Source organism: Sarcophilus harrisii, chromosome 3 (assembly GCF_902635505.1).
Source record: "Sarcophilus harrisii chromosome 3, mSarHar1.11, whole genome shotgun sequence".
In the NCBI taxonomy this organism is placed as follows: domain Eukaryota; kingdom Metazoa; phylum Chordata; class Mammalia; order Dasyuromorphia; family Dasyuridae; genus Sarcophilus; species Sarcophilus harrisii.
In genome coordinates, this window is record NC_045428.1 from 295183439 (window position 1) to 295201688 (window position 18250).

Sequence of the window (18250 nt, forward strand, 5' to 3'; positions counted from 1 at the left end):
TCTAATGCTTACTTCCCAAGAAGCAACTGTGAAGCAACAAATACACCTCAGGAAACTGCCTAGTAATATAAAGATATAAGCTGAACTAGGCCTATGAAAGTCTTGAAGAAACTCTTGAGTTCAATTAGACCAGAGTGTAGGTAAAGATAAGTAAGTAGTAGTTGTGCTGCTTATAGTTCTTTTAATTTTGCAAAGTGTTTCACAAATATTAACTAATTATACCTTATAAGACTCTAAATTTTATGTATTATTTTATTTTATTTTATTTTTTATTTAATAGCCTTTTATTTACAGGATATATACATGGGTAACTTTACAGCATTAACAATTGCCAAACCTCTTGTTCCAATTTTTCACCTCTTACGCTCACCCTCTCCCTAGATGGCAGGATGATAGTAGATGTTAAATATATTAAAATATAACTTAGATACACAATAAGTATACATGACCAAAACATTATTTTGCTGTACAAAAAGAATCAGACTCTGAATTATTGTACAATTAGCTTGTGAAGGAAATCAAAAATGTATGTGTGCATAAATATAGGGATTGGGAATTTAATGTAATGGTTTTTAGTCATCTCCCAGAGTTCTTTTTCTGGGCATAGCTAGTTCAGTTCATTACTGCTCCATTAGAAATGATTTGGTTGATCTCATTGCTGAGGATGGCCTGATCCATCAGAACTGGTCATCATCTAGTATTGTTGTTGAAGTATATAATGATCTCCTGGTCCTGCTCATTTCACTCAGCATCAGTTCGCGTAAGTCTCTCCAGGCCTTTCTGAAATCATCCTGTTGGTCATTTCTTACAGAACAGTAATATTCCATAATTTTCATATACCACAATTTATTCAGCCATTCTCCAACTGATGGACATCCATTCAGTTTCCAGTTTCTAGCCACTACAAAAAGGGCTGCCACAAACATTCGTGCACATACAGGTCCCTTTCCCTTCTTTATAATCTCTTTGGGATATAATCCCAGTAGTAACACTGCTGGATCAAAGGGTATGCACAGTTTGATAACTTTTTGAGCATAGTTCCAAACTACTCTCCAAAATGGTTGGATTCGTTCACAACTCCACCAACAATGCATCAATGTCCCAGTTTTCCCGCATCCCCTCCAACAATCATCCAGGGTTAGAGAAAAGGGGTCTGTCTATAGGCTTTACAAGATTGCCAAATTGGTCTATGACATTATGATTTTGTCAATGTGGGCAACTCCCAGTATAGAAACATCCTCTTTAGGATCTATGACTTCTCTGAAATTTAATCTTAGGCAACTACTTATAAACATGAGGCAGATAACAAATAAGTTAAGTCAGTATATACTAGGAGTAAGACTCAAACCAAAGCCGGCCTGACTCCAAGGGTGACTTCTATCCACTATGCAATACTGTTTTTTCATGATTATCTGCTTATATAATGCTCCTATTATAGAGGTAGCAAGACAGAAAATCATCATTATTTTAAATTTTTGCCGTCCTATCAATTTTACAATGTATATAATTTTTTTCTTTTGTATTTACCCCCACAGTTAAAGTTTACTGGACTCTTCACTATATACTGTAAGGGTTCTTAACCTTTTCTAAGTCATGGACCTCTTTAGCAGCCATATGAAGCCTTTTTACAACCTTTATCAGAATGGTGTCTTAAAATGCACAAAAGAAAATAGACAGGATTACAAAAGTAATCAAAGACTGATAAGAAAAAAAAAATAAAGATGTATTTGTTTCCCTGTTTATGTAATCTCTATGTGGATCCAAAGACTACAGATAGAACTTATGGCATCTTTTGAAAGGAAGAGAAAGATGTTAAGAAGTTAAAAGCATCAAGATATCCAATGCATACTAATTCTTAGAAGATTTGTTCTGATTATCTGCTGAGATCTGTAATTATCTACCAACCAACTATTGTATAACAATCACCATATTGTGCCTGCATTATCTTTCTGTTACAGATTTAGTGATTGCTTATTTAATTCCTAGTTGTTTTAAGAACAGTATTGGTTGACTTCAACAAAGTGCTTCTTTATGACCCCATTTGAAGTGTTCTTGGCAATGATACTGGAGTGGCTGTCCATTTTTATTTTCCAGCCCCTTCCATTTCAGCTCATTTTACAGATGAAGAAACTGAAAAAAATAGAGTTATGATTTACTCAGGATCACATAGCTAGTAAGCATCTGAGCTAGATTTGAAGTCAGGTATTCCTGAATCTAGGCCCAGTGCTCTATCCACTACATTACCTTAGATATCTGGCACAGACAGCTGGCCTGGATGATGCAGACAGTACAAACTGGGAAGCAGTGACTGATGAGGATGATGGATGGACAGACAAACCCTAATAAAAAGAATTTATCATGAGCTTTATTTCTTTCTCAAGTATAATTTTGATCATGCCATTCTCCTCCTCTTAACATTTTTCTGGTTTCCAACTATTTTCTAAAATTATTTTTAATGTATTAATCTATATAGTAGTGATATTAAACTCAAACAGAGATGAGGGCCACTAAACCATACATAAGGATCCCTGCAGCTTAATACTTACTCAGTTTTAAAATGTAATATTACCTATATTTTATTTTATTTATTTTGTTAAATATTTCCAATTATATTTTAATCTGATTTGGGCCATATCTGGGAGTATTATTGACAGCATGCAACATCCAGGGCACATGACTGACCCTCTGCTTAGTAGGATAGACTAAATCAAAGAGAAGCCGGAAAGCAAACAACATATTGGACTGTAGACTGTATTTTTAAGATTGTTAAAAGGGTTCTTTTCCAAAGCAGAGGTATGCATAGAATGCAATTTTGATGAAAATTTGGTTCTCATATGTTCACATTGGAAATTTTCCCTTACGTTTTATGTATTTCAACTAATTTTATGACTTAGGTAATTAGCAAGATCAGTGCTTTATGCCTTGGGATGAGAAAAAATTCAACATGTCTACGATTTAGAAAAAAAGTCAAATTTCTTCTTCAGTATGCCATAGGATACTCAATAACACAAAAAACTGTAAATACTTTTTTAAAAAAATTACTAACTAGGGCAATTTCCAATAAGGAAGCAGCTATACAGATCCTGGCAGGAATTTGAAGGTGGGAATTTTTTTTTTTTTAACTGAGACTTTGCTCCCTGAGACTGTTTCTTCCTTTATCCTTAGAAGCATGAAATACAGTACCAGTTATCTAGTTAATAATCTCTGCCAGGTATGCGTAAAGTTGAAAGAAACTACATAATCCAACTGTAATGGTATTGCAATATGAGTGGCAAACTTAGGCAGAGCAAAAATGGAATGTAAGAGGCAAATGTGAATCTGCAGATTAAAAGTTGATACTACCTAAGCTTCTCTTTTAAATGATGCTACTTTTACATACATCAAAATTGATCAAGCATTTTACATTTTCTGTATGAAGTCAATTTTAGAATGTTGCTACCTAAATTTGGAGCTATCAAACATGCCCAAAGAGCTATCAAACAGGGCATACCTTTTGACCCAGCAGTGTCTCTACTGAGTCTGAATCCCAAAGAGATCATAAAAAGAGGGATGGAGACTCACATATGCAAAAATGTTTGTAGCAGACTTTTTTGTAGTGGCTAGAAACTGGAAACTGATTGGATGCCCATCGATTGGAGAATGGTTGGGTAAATTGTGGTATATGAATGTTATGGAATATTATTGTTCTGTAAGAAATGATCAGCAAGATGATTTCAGAGAAACCTGGAGAGACTTATATAAACTGATGCTGAGTGAAGTGAGTAGAACCAAGTGGACACTGTACATGGAAACAAGATTATACGATGATCAACCATGATGGACTTGACTCTTTTCAACAATGAGATGATTAAGGCCAGTTCCAATGATCTTGTGATGGAGAGAGCCACCTATACCCAGAGAGAGGACTGTAGAGACTGAATGTAGATCACAACATAATATTTTCACCTTTTTTGTTGTTGTTTACTTGCTTTTTGTTTTCCTTCCTCATTTTTTCCTTTTCTGATCTGATTTTTCTTGTGCAGCAAATTGAATGTGGAAATATGTATAGAAGAATTGCATGTGTTTAATATATATTGAATTACTTGCTGTCTAGAGGAGAGAGTGGGGGGAAGAGAGGGAGAAAAATTTGGAACACAAGATTTTGTAGGAATGAATGTTGAAATGGATCTTTACATGTATTTTGAAAATAAAAAATAAAAAAATAAATTTAAAAAAATAGAATGTTGCTGCCTAGTTTTAGATGTGAAAAATATTCCCAATATTAGAGTTTTTATTCTGAAATCAGTCTATCTGTAAAAGAGCATATGTAGTCTGACGAAAGGAAGGTTAAATAGTTTTTTAATCTTTTTTAGGGCCTGAAAAAAGTATTACTTGGAAATAAAATGACTTGTGTTGATCTGAAAAGAGTTCCTAAATAAAAACATTTTTCCCAATCAAATTCTTCTTCACTCTCAGATAGATTTTACTTTGGCTAAATTTTGCATGAATTTTCATATAGGTAAAGTCACATAGGAACTTTATTTTTAGTTGTTTTTCACAAGGCCTCCAGTTTAGTAATTTGTACTTTTAACTTTATCATTTTCTTAGCCTGAATTTAAAAATGAAAACAAAATGGGAAGACAAGCCTAGAATTTAAAAATATCAGTACTTGATGCAAGAATACTAGGAAACTGAATTAAAAAAAAAATAATAAGACATTATACCTAAAAAAAAGTCAATTTTCAGAATTTATTCTTTCAATAGTTTCAAATTATATAAAATTATCAATTAGTAGATAAGCTACAAGCCCAAATCCAAATACCTCATCTAAAAGAAAAGGCACAAAATTCATAAACTTGGTTCTGATTTTGCAAACAAATATTAATATATTTTTCTCTGACACCAGGTATATTTCACTCTAACCAGGAAGTCAGCTCTTAATGCAGTCTATTTCTTGCTTAAGGTGAAAGGCAGAGGAAAAACCATGAAAAGGGGGGAAAAAATGACACAAACTGGGCTGGTTTAGGGCTTTTAAAATATATGTTAAAAGTTTCCTAAGAAGGAAAAAATTTGTCCATTATTGTCATTTTTGATTTTAAAACTTAAAACACAATTATAAGATAAGCAGGTCAACATATAGATCTTAGTAATATATATACACATACACACATATGTATGTGTACACACATACACACACACACACACACACGCGCGCGCGCGGGCGAATAATCAGATGACAGCTAAGTGATGTAGTGAAGAAGCACTGCACTCGGAACCAGGAAGTTTTTTGTTGCTGTTCAGTCATGTCTGACTCTTTGTGACCCCAATGAGGTTTTCTTAGCAAAGATACTAGAGTGGTTTCCTATTTCCTTCTCCAGGAGGAATAAGAATGACTAAAGTCAGGTAAAAGCACATTTAAAAGGCCTGATGGGAGAAATGAGTTATAAAAGTGTAGGTCACATGTTGGTAAACCAGTACTTTTTAGACAAAGGGAATAACATTGTGTTGTTGTGTCATTTTTCAATTGAATCTGACTCTCTGTGACCCCATTTGGGTTTTCCTGGTAAAAATACCGGAGTGGTTTTCCATTTCCTTCTCCAGATCATTTTTACAGATGAACAAGTAAGGCAAACAGGGTAAAGTAACTTGCCCAGAGTCACACAGATAGTGTCTGACTGAAGCCATATTTGAACTCCAGGTTTTCCAGGCCTGATGCTTTTGTCAATGCACCACCTAAATTGCCTAGAACCAGGAAGACACAAGTTCAAACACACCTGTAGATATTTATCAGCTATGTGACTCCAAAAAAATCTCTTCAACTCCTTCCTGGGCCTCAGTTTCTTCATTTCTAATATGACAAAACAATAGCACCTATATATATATACTAGGGATGCTGAGGACAAAATGGATAACACTTCTGAAACACTTTGTAAACCTTACAAGCCTTAAGAAATACTAGCATAATTACATTGTAAATCAGATCGAGGCTTGAATTAACGTTTAAAAAATATTTTCTTACTTTGTACTGGCAGAGCCAAAATGTGATTCAAAAAGGAGGCATGATCTGAAAAGAAAGAAAAAAACATTCTCTTTTATGTTATCCACCAACTGAGAGGCTATCACCATGAGAATAGGTTAAAAAAATAAATACTGTATTTTCCTCACAGTGTGAATATCATATAGACTCTGGAAGGATAGGCCAGGAACATAGTGGACTCTTGGGAAGATGATCTTAAAAATTTTTACTTAAAAAAATCTATCAACCATGTTTTTAAAAAATTATCCAGGCAGTGAAATGATATGATGGATGGAGCACCTGTCAATCAGGAGAACCTGAGTTCATATTTGACGGCAGAGACTTAACACTTACTAGTCACTTAACTCCAACTACCTAGCCAAAAAAAAAAAAAAAGAAAGAAAAAGAAAAAGAAAGAAAAAAAGGAAGAAGAAAATTATCCACTAAAATAACTTCAGAAAAACAAATGAGGAATTGATATTATAAATACGTCATATTATTATTACTTCCAACCTCAAAAAATTTTTTTCTTTTTAAAATATTTCTATAAAGGATCAAAACTAATCTTCATCCAGTTTCACAAGCGTTTTCTAAATAAAATGAAGGCAGACAGCAAATAATGTATCTACCTATATTTGTAGCTAGTCTTTTCTCAATAGGCTTATGAATTTTTGAAAAAGGAACTTTGAAACTAGACTAGAAAAGGAAAAAAAAAGACATGATAAACCAACCAAAGGTAGCAGGGAAATTCTCAACAAAGCACACAGTAGGAGCAGTTCCTCCTTATTCTGATCAACTATAGGAACTTTTCGGGGTCTGATTTTATTTATATGTGATTCACTGTTGAGGGATTTGTCCTGTGAGATGACAAGTGACCACCTTGCCTCTTCTGTTATTTTCTAAGAGAATAAGTACTTTTAAATGTACATATATAGACTTGAAAGTGACTTTGTGAATTTAAAAGGCCTTGGGATCCATCAGTTGACTATTGGTAGGAGATATTCCTGTATAGGAGAGGTCAGCCATCAATGAAAGAATTGGTCCAAGGCTAAATATAAAATGATTTCTGTTCTGATGAGACTTAAATATTAGCTTCATATCAGAATATAACGTACTTATTAGTAGAACAAATTAAGTAGTGTTCATTCTGCTAATAAGTACTTATGAGTTTTATGTTTAGCATTCCTTTTTGGTAGAAGAATAAATTACCTGTCCATATATGACTCATTATAGAGTGAATACTTTCTTTATGCCCCACTTTGGAGAGTCCTAAACGTAGACTATAATCTGAATCTTAATCAGTTTTCAGCACAATATGATTGAAGAAATTTGATTCACACTGGAGAGAATAATTTCCTATATTTCCTTAACTCTCTTCCAATTCCAATACAAGATGAATCCATTCATCAATCCAACTCCTTTCCCTATCTTCCCTTCTCTTCTCAAAATTTATATGGTGTGAAAACTAAAACTTCAGCAAACATCTGGATATAATCCAAATCAACCAAATTACAAAAAAAAAAAAAAAAAATCACTTGTTTTCTGTAACTTAGTTCCACCTTTCTCGCCTGCTCTCCTTTAATGAATTCTCCAGACTGCTAGATCATCTTTAAGCTTTCTAATAATACAACCATACTAAATCTTGTACTTTCAATACCATCATATTCGCATTTGAAAGTGTTACATTAAAAGTCAGTAGTCCTACAGATTTGACCATTTGAAGTGCACCACCCACTAAGAACCCTAGACAGTATTGTCCCAAATCTCAACACACACACACACACACACACGCCATCTCTACAGATGCCATCTCTTCATCTTATCCTGGTTCTGGCTGTAATAGATGATTCAAAATGGAATTTTTGCCATCAAAATTAACTTAGAGAATCACACTTTGAAGCAATCATGTAGCAGAGATACTATATAATTCCTAGTTATGGAAGCTGTATAATATTTTCAAAATTCTCTTTCAACTATATTATTCAAGCATAAGTTTGTACTGACAAGAGTTAATTCTGCACTATAAATAATGTAGTGTAACCAATCTCCACTGGGAAGTATTGTTTGCAATCCTGCTATAGTACTATTCAACATTAATTGCCTCTCTCTGATAAGAGTGCTAACCAGGGCTTACCATAGTGTCTGGCACGTAATATACAGGTGCCTAATTTATTGATTTTCTGATAGATTAATATTGTTCCTGAGAAACTTCACTATAAAATCAGTTAGTTTATTAACATGTTTTGGGGACCAAATTAGGCCAGCATTTTGGCAGTTTCTCTGAAAAAATAAAAATACTGTTTACATGAATATTTCAAGTATATCTGAATGTCATCCACATTTTACAATATAAGTTGGCAAAGAAAGGAAACAAGTTTTGAACCTGAGGCACATAAACTATTTCACTGTACATTTAAATATTATGTATGTATGCATATGTGTGTGTGTGTATATATAGAGAGAGAGAGCCACTTCTATAACATGTGTCCTATAATCTAACATTGTAAAAGTTCAGCTTTTATTAATAAAATTTCTTCTTCTTTCTCTTCCCCTTTTCATTTTTCTTCCCACTTCTTACTTTTTTCTTTATCATTTTCTTCCTACTCTTCCCTTGTTTTTCTAAAAATATATCTGATAATCAGGGCAGCTCTGATGTGCTGCTTCCTACCTGAGTCAATTCACTCCCCCTGGTGAGTGAGCCTGGTAGCTCCTTGTCCCAAAAGTTTACCATATTGTTACTAGAATCAAGTCAGAACACCTGATTCTCTATGACACAGAACTCTTTGAGATCTAGCAATTCACTAGCCTCAATCTTCCTATTATCAAAGATTATAGGCCACCACATTTGACACAGAAAATATATTATTGCTATTTTAGTTTAAATAATTATTTCTAATTATTTTTATTTATAAAATTACTTATAATAATTTTTCTTTTTAAGATAATAAATGAAAGGCACCATGATAAGGGAGGTAAAATACAATGCCTAAAGTTAGGATATTTTTTAACAAGAAGGAATGAATGAATGGAGAATTGAAGAATCAAAGGAAGGGCAAAACTAAAACAATGGGAAATTGAGGGACTAAAGGGAAATAAATTAATTTCTCTATTACAGAAATCTAAACAAAAGCTTTATTTGTGTAAATGTTTGTTTATATTAAAAGTGGTGGGTTTTTTTTGTAAAAGTTTTCATTCCTATTGGCTTTATTCCCCAAAATATAATATAATTTCCAAAAAGGAACTTTCCCCAAAGTTGTTACTTCTAGCTGTTATTAAACATATTATTTCCTTTATTTTTATATTTATTATGCATGTTTTTATCCCAGAATTAGCCAATGTTGTCAACCAATTATTCCTACATGGAAAGTCTCATCAGTAAAAGTCAGGAAACAAAGTCAATGAAGAAAGAAATAAGAAAATAAATTTGCTGTCCTCCCTTTAAAATACCATTTTTAAAAACTACTACATTAAATCCCCTGAAATCTTTAAAGAGAATTATTTCATTCCAACTTTCAATGTATTACACAAATTCATGTTATACATGCTATAATCAAAATTTCCTAATTGGAAATTCACAAATCATTCTGGGGTTTTTTAAAGGAAAAAGTTCTGATCTTTCAAACTGTCTTATTTCTATTATTTCCTTGTTCATTACATAACACAAATGCACATGCATGATTTTAAGAGAGATATAATGATGAGACAAAAGACCACAACAATTAGAATAGAGTTATAGGAGTGCTAAACATGTTCCAAAAATATATCACATCAAAATGTAATGGGAGGTGGAGTTTAAATTGTTTTACTGCGTTTCTTTACATAGTATTCTTTGTATTGTTAAAGACCATCACCTTGCCTAGAAAATACTAATGATCTTAATTTAAAGTAAATGAAACTTTCATTTTAAATTATGTTTAAATTGGTTAAATCATGGCCCATTTTCTCCCAGCATTCTCTCTCTCCTCTATAAAATTAAAAATTCAGAATTTTTATGTGTTTAAGCATTACAATACACCATACATTACTCTTCACAAATCTGTGGTTTTATAAGTCTATTAAAAAATAAGTGAACTGATGACAAAGAAGATTTTTGTAATTGGCTATTTAGAGCAGATTAAGGAAAAATATTATATTATTTCTATTTTTTTTATTATTTTATTCAAATTGTATTATTATTATTTTTTATTATCTAACATAATAATCAGGTTTTCTGAACAGTAGTCAGGGTCACCGGTATTAGCATTATTTTGATATATGACAAATTTTCTTTCCATAGAAATCTGAAATCTTGTCATTGTTTATTTGTATTCTACCTACAAGGATTGTAAAACTTTTATTCCTTCTTGTACTATTCAATTTTTGCCTCATATATCCTCTACAGGAGGTCTAATTACATTGCCAAAAATCATATGAGCAATATTCTTATTTTTTTATTTTCTCAGGGGTAGCTATGCATAATTTAGATTTTATATGGCCTTTTATTCTTCATTGAGCTATTCTACCACTTTTTTCAGTCATATATTAATAATGTCTATTATGCCATTTTTTATTATAGCTTTTTATTTACAAGATATATGAATGGGTAATTTTTCAGCATTGACAATTGCAAAACCTTTTGTTCCAATTTTTCCCCTCCTTCCCTCCACCTCTCCCCCAGATGGCAGGTTGACCGATATATGTTAAATATGTTAAAGTATAAATACAATATATGTATACATGTCCATACAGTTATTTTGCTGTACAAAAAGAATCGGATTTTGAAATAGTGTACAATTAACCTGTGAAGGAAATAAAAAATTCAGGTGGACAAAAATAGAGGGATTGGGAATGCTATGTAGTGGTTCATAGTCATCTCCCAAAGTTCTTTTGCTGGGTGTGGCTGGTTCAATTCATTACTGGTCTATTGGAACTGATTTGGTTCATCTCATTGTTGAAGAGAGCCACATCCATCAGAATTGATCATCATATAGTATTGTTGTTGAAGTATATAATGATCTCCTGGTCCTGTTCATTCCACTCACCATCAGTTCATGTAAGTCTCTCCAGGCCTATCTGAAATCATCCTGCTGGTCATTTCTTACAGAACAATAATATTCCATAATATTCATATGCCACAATTTATTCAACCATTCTCTAATTGATGCACATCCACTCAGTTTCCAGTTTCTGGCCACTACAGAGAGGTATTATGCCATTTTTTAAAAAGTCCATTAAAAACTTCACAGAAAGTCTAAAATCCATGGACAAAGATCTTTAGCAAGTTGGACAGATCCTTTATAGGAGACTGATGGGAGGTCATGGGGACTAATTACATATGATCATAAGTTATGCATGATCTACATTACTGGAAGAATTATCTAAATTGATGAGATTCCAGATCCACTAGAATACTGAAGCACTATTCTTAGAAGCAAGCCATCATAGAGATGACAAGCAGCTGGGTATACAATTTAAACATAAAGGATGATACCATTAGCAAATTGGAGAATATGGAATTATTTATCTGTCAGATCTATGAATAATAGAAAAAGTTGTTACCAGATAAGATATAGAAAACACGAAGGGATGTAAAATAGATAATTTTATCATATTAAATTTTAAAAGAGGCAAATAAACAAAACCAATGCAGCCAAATTTAGAAGCAAAGAAGGAAAACTGGGGAAATTTTTTTTTACAAGTTTCTTTGATAAAGACCTCATTTCTCAAATATATATAGTCAAATTTATTATAATGCAAATTATTGTCCAACTGACAAATGGGCAAAGGACATGAACAGGAAGTTTTCAGAAGAAGAAATTCAAGCTGTCTATAGTCATATGAAAAAGTGTTCTGAATAACTATTGATTTAAGTAATAAAAAGTAAAAACTCTGAAGTACCATTTCACACCTATCAGATAAACTAGTGTGACATAAAAGGAAAATGATAAATATTTTGTAACTAGGCCCAAAGGACTATAAAATTGTACACCCAGCAATAACTCTACTAGGTCTGTATCTCAAAAAAGATTTTTTTCAAAAAAGGAAAAGGACCTATATTTATAGCAGCCCTTTTTGAGGTGGTAAACAATTGGAAACTGAGGGCATACCCATCAAATTGAGAAATCGCTGAACAAATTGTGGTACATGATTGTGATGGAATATTTGCTATATGAAGTAATGAGCAGAATTCTTTCTGAAAAACCTGGACTTACATGAACATTGTACATAGTAATAACAATAATTATATGATGATCAGCTTTGTAAATGACTTAATTATTCTCAGCAATACAATGATCCGAAACAATTTCAAATGACTCACAATAAAACAAAACAAAACAAAACACTAGCTATCTCTAGAGAAAAAACTGATGAAGCCTAGGTGCAGATCAAAGCATAGTTTTTAAAAATTTTATTTTCTTGGTGGGTTTTTTTTTTGGTGTGTCTGTGTTTTCCCTCAAAAAATATGGAAATATTTTTGTATAACTGCACATGTATAACCTTTATCAAATTGCTTGCTCTCTTAGTAAGAGGAAAGGGGAGGGAAATTGATATTTGGAATTAAAAACATTTTCAAATGAATGTTAAAAATTATTTTTATATTTATTTGGGAATAAAAGATTTTAAAAATCAGAAAAATAGATGACATATATCACATTGCTGGTACATGCATTACTCTTTGGCTTATTTTGATTTTTGGTAAAAAGTTTTGGCAAAAACCAAAATTTCCCATGTGAAGAATTTTCTAGGTATAGATGAACATACCAGTGTCCTCCACACTAATGTAGACTTCACTGAGAAGACCTGATAATGTTTGGAGGCTGAAGTCATGTGAAAATAGGAACTTTTAGAGAATTTCATCATCAGCCTCTCTGAGAACCATGTTCATGTCACCTTTTTGGACTCTTGCAGACATCTCAGGCAAATATGAATATACCTATTTAACAACTTACTCCATATTGGTATAAAAAAATAACTGAGCAACAGTCAGAAGTCTCTCTATTCATCTGTTTTGAGGCCTTAAATAATTATGACATACTCTGGAGAGAGAACTCTTGTTTGAGGAGTGTTTTCACAAGTGTCAAAATTGTTCAACAATTTCTAATGCTCTCTTAAAAATCAATAAACTCAATGAATCTCTTAACTGCAAAAGTTTTTGTATTTCTTTATTATATTATCATTGAAGATGACTTTAAGTATCTATAGACTATTTTCATCTAGATTTTACAGAGATGAATAAACAGACATATCAATCAATGTATAACTTTTTTAGTTACCTTCTGTTCTAGGTAAAAAATAATCTAGCTGATATTTTTCATCCTCCGGAAAGTTTTCCCTATTCAAGGTACCTTGGATTTTCTTTATATACTATAATTAGGAACCAGCTGCCTTTCATCTTCTCAAGCAACAGTTGCACATCCACACGCTAATACTGAAATTATAAAACAATTTTCCTATAACTGACAACAAAAAAAGATTACTTAAAAAAAACATCAATTTCATTTTTAAAAACTCCAAGTAACCTCACTTAATTGAACTTCAAATCAAGTTTTTTGAAGATTCTTTTTCTCCTTAAACATTCTTCACTATTTTGTGGCATAATATATAATCTTTTGATATCTGCTTTTATAGTGTTTTGTAAATGTCATATATCTTTGTTCCATAGGCTCAATAGAGGGTTGTTGGCTATGAAAGTTTTTAGATCCTTTATTTCCTTCTTATGTGAACCACTATGCATTGATTAAATTTCTCTAGAAAATACTGTAAGAATTAATATCTTCACATTTGTTCATTTATTCATTTTTAGGAGCTGATAGTTTATCTAAATGGGCTGTGTTGAAGCAACAGAAGTTATCATGTCAACATGTTTGACTTTAACGTAATGGGCCTTGATAAGCTGCACAAGAAAGTAAAAATGGTTCTAAAATAAACATTGGAAGAACATCTAGACTAAACTTAGTACACACATAAAGGCCTATGTTGGAAGTATCACAATTTTAAGGACAATGAAGGATCTAGTCATAAGATAGCAAAAAGAAAGAGGATATCAAACTCTTGAGGGAAAAAATCATGGTCCTTATGATAACATATCACATATATACAAACATATATACAATTCACAACACATACTAAATATATATACATACAAAGGCAATTTATTAAATAACTATCCATATGCCTATAGAATCTATATGTTTACTTTTTCATGTCTACAAAATCTGAGAAGTTACAGATACATTGGGGTCAGTTTTGATGAAGGTATGAAAAGGATATGAAAAAGCTTTTGTAAATAATGTTTCTTTTCAATGTTTTCTTGATGTTTTTAAAAAACAAGAACTGTCCTAAAAAAAAAAAAAAAAACTGTTTTTAAACAAGAATTGTCAATAACCCACTCACAGAATCCTGTGATAAGGCAAAAACAAACAGTTATACAAAACCAAAACCAATCTCTCCACTTACATAGCCATAACCATAGTTTGGGCCCTCACCACTACTTACCTGAAAAGGTTTCCTAACAATTAGAGCTACTGAAAAGTGGAACAAGTTGCTTTTAATGGTACTAGGTTCATTCTGTCCCCAAAAATCTTCAAGCAAAGGCTGACTATATGAAAACTTGTCACATATGTTCTAGTGAGAAATTTTCTACTGAGGTCCTTCTTAATCCTGAAATTGCTATTTGTGAACTTCTCCAGATCCTGTCTGGATGATCTATCACCTAACATCACTTGTGGATGCAATCTCAGTTCACAGAAGGAACAAATGACTACTTCATCTTAGCTTTCTCTTATTATTTTTTGTGTTCTAAAATTTTTTAAATAAGTTTTAATATTTCCTGCTCCTTCTATAACTATAATTATCTTAAATATCTTTCCCTTCCCTCAAGGAAGCCATCCAATATAACAATTCTTTTAGAGAATAAAAAAAATATATATAATTAATCAATATATTGAAAAAGTCCAAAAACATGAACAATATATAACATCTGTGGACTTCCTGCCTCTACAAAATGGTGGGGTGGGAGTGTCTGCTTATATCTCTTCAGTTGAGTCCTAGTGGATCTTTATAATTTTGTTACATTTACTTTTTATTTTTTTGAATGTCTCTCTTTCCATTTGTTTTGTAGTAACTATTAGGTGTGTTTTACTATTCTTCACTCTACATCAATTCACAATTATCTTTCCATGGTTTTTTGTATTTATCAAATACATCATTCCTTACAGCATAATAATATTCCATTACATTCATATACATAATTTGTTTAACCAATGATGGACATTTACTTTGTTTAAAATTCTCAGCTATCACAAAAAAAATGTTGCTATAAATATTTTAGAGTATATGGTATATCTTCTTTTTGATGGTTTACTTGGAATATAAATCCAGGAATAGAGTCTCTGGTTCAAAGGATATAGACATTTTAGTCATTTTATTTGTATAATTCTAAATAACTTTCTCATATGGTTATGCTACTTCACAATTCTATCATATTAATACACCATCATTCCACAATACCTTCAGCACTGACCATAGTCATTTTTTGTTATTTTTGCAAATACGCAGGTTGTGAGATGAAACCTTAAAGTTGTTTGGATTTACCTTTCTCTTAGTGATTTTAAGAATTCTTTCATATAGTTGTGCCTATTATGGAATTCTTTTGAGAACCATTAGTCACACACACATATTTATATAAATATATATGTCTGCATATGAATATACATACATAGGTGTATATATGTGTATATGTGTGGAGAGCAAGAGAGACAAACAGACAAACACAAAGGAAGATAGAGAGATTATATATTCTCTCTTGGACACCAAATCTTATCAGATAAATTTTATACAAAGAATATTTTTTCCCATTTAACTTCTTCCTTTCTTATCCTAGATGCATTCATTGTGTGCAGAAACTTTTCAGTTTCAAGTTATCAAAGTTGTCTATTTTATCTTTGTATTTGCCTCTATCTCATTTATTTAAGAATGTATCTTCAACCTAGAGTCATGAAAGGCATATGTTTCTCTTACCATTTTATAGTATGATTTTACTGTTAAAATCATATATCCATTTAGAATGTATTATGCAATATGGTATAAAGTGTTAGTCTAAGTTTAATTTCTGCCAGACCATCTTCACTTTTCTCAGTAGCTTGGATCAAAAATTTTTTCCAAGGTATTTTATGTTTTCCAGCTTATTAAACACCAGATTCTTGAGTTCCATTCCTTATGATTCTCTCCTATATAGTCTGTTCTATTGATCTATCTCTGATTATTAACCAGTACCAGGTGATTTTTGATAAATGTTCATTCATAATATGGCTTGGAACCTGAAAGTGCTATTTTTCCCATTACTCCCTATTTCAACATTTTTTTTTTTGATATACTATATCTTTTGATCAGTTTTTTCCAAATGAATTTTGTAACTCTTACCAAGTTCTAAAAAGTATTGTTGTGGTAATTTGATTGGGATACTATTAAAAGTACAAATTAATTATGGTAATGTTTTCATGGTTATTATATTAGCCTACCCTATACAGAAGCATGAATATTCCTGCAGCTATTTAAGTTGTGGTTTATTTCTGAGAAATACTTTATAATTGAATCTGTACAATTCTTTTGTATGCTTTAGTAGGTTGATCCCCAGATATTTCATGAAATTTTGCAGTTACTTGGAATGGGATTTCCTTGTCTATTATTGCTTATTGTGTTTTGTTATTATTATATAGAAATGCTCTTGATTTTAAAGGATTTTGTAGCCTGCAATTTTGCTAAAGCTATTGTCTCAAGTAGTATCTTTGTGATTCCCTAGGAATTTTCAAGTAAACCATTATATTGTCAGGAAATAGGGATCATTTTCTCTCTTTATCTATCTTTCTCTTGACTTACTGCTATTGTAAACATTTCCAGAACTATATCACATAATAGAGAGTATGGGTAATCTTGCTTCATTCCCATTTCTATTGGAAAGATTCTAATCTATCTCCATTCAAAATGATGCCTGCTTTTCATTTTATATAAATCTTTTCTATGATATGAAATAATGGTCCTTTTATGGTTATACTTTAAAAGTTTTTTTTAACCCATAAAAGTATTGTACTTTTTCTAAGTTTTTTTTCCCTGCATCTGTTAAAACGATGTGATTTTCAACCTTTTTTAAAAAATGGTTAATTATGCTGATTGCCTAATTTTTAGCCATGTGTTGTGGAACATGGTGTATTGTTGGTCTAAGCCTAATTTCTGCCAAATTGCTTTACAATAAGACCAAATAAGCATCACCCTTCCCCAAAGTTTCCTTGTTTTAACTCATTTAAAACCTAGATGATTTACAATGAATGATTTCTTGGATAAATTGTTGTAGTTTGACAGGATTTTATTTTAAATTTTTGAATCAATATTCACTAATGATACATGCCTATACTTTTCTTTCTGTGTGTTCATCTTTCACTGATTTCATTAGTAAGACTATTTGTCCATAAAAGGATTCTGGTAGGGCACTTTCTTTCTTAACTTTTCAGAATAATCTGTGAAATATGAATACTAATTATTCCTTAAACGTTTGCTAGAATTCTCATGTGAATTCATCAGGACCAGAATCTCTTTCTTTGGTAGTTCCTTTACAACTATATCAATTTCTTTTTCTGAGATTGCATTATTTAATCTTTCTGGTCTTCTGTTGCTATGGGTAAGTTATATTTTTGAAGGTTTTCCTCTATTTCCTTTGATCATGTTTTGTTAGCACATAATTGTTTGTGATATGTGTTTCTGATTCTTTTTATCTCTTCTGGCTTGTTGAGATACCACTTCATTCATTGGCTATTGATTTTATTTTCTATTCTCCTCTTTTTATTCAGTTCAGTAATAATTTATCAACTTCATTAGACTTTTCAAAAACTGACTTTATCATTTTTCTTGAGTCTTTGTTATTAACTTATTTCCCTTTAAATTTTAGTATTTCCTCTTTTTGCTTACTTGAGGTTAGTTTTTAGTTTTTTAATCTCTTTAAATGTGTATTTAGTTCATTAATTCCCTCTTTTTCTCTTTTGGTAGTATATGCCTCTAATGATATGATTTTTACCCTGGCGATGACTTTAGTCATCCCAGAAATTTTGGTCTGTTATTTTATCATCATTTTCTTTTACATAGTTAGTACTTCCTTAATCTACTCATGTTTAAGTCTCCATTTTAGGTCTTATCATTTGTTTGTGGTTTCTAAATTGATTTTTGGTCTATAAAGGGTCAATTAACCATTTCTTCCTATTTACAATAGATCTCTTAATATAGAAA

The 18250-nt window shown here is 31.6% G+C and overlaps 1 protein-coding gene across 14 annotated transcripts in view; it reads right to left on the reverse strand.

Moving 5' to 3' along the window:
* Positions 1-18250, reverse strand: part of ZBTB20 (zinc finger and BTB domain containing 20) — a 1022251-nt gene that overhangs the window by 896238 nt on the left and 107763 nt on the right. For 6 of the 14 annotated variants that reach the window (XM_031963662.1, XM_031963657.1, XM_031963656.1 and 3 more), the window contains exons 1-2: positions 5999-6343; positions 2245-2339 (exon numbers count right to left, since the gene is read on the reverse strand). The exons of 5 other annotated variants lie outside the window; for them this stretch is intronic. The gene's annotated coding sequence lies outside the window, so the exon portion shown is untranslated. Of the gene's footprint in view, positions 1-2244; positions 2340-5998; positions 6344-18250 lie in introns of those variants that run through there. 3 more of the 14 variants (XM_031963649.1, XM_031963651.1, XM_031963653.1) reach the window with 2 other exon arrangements.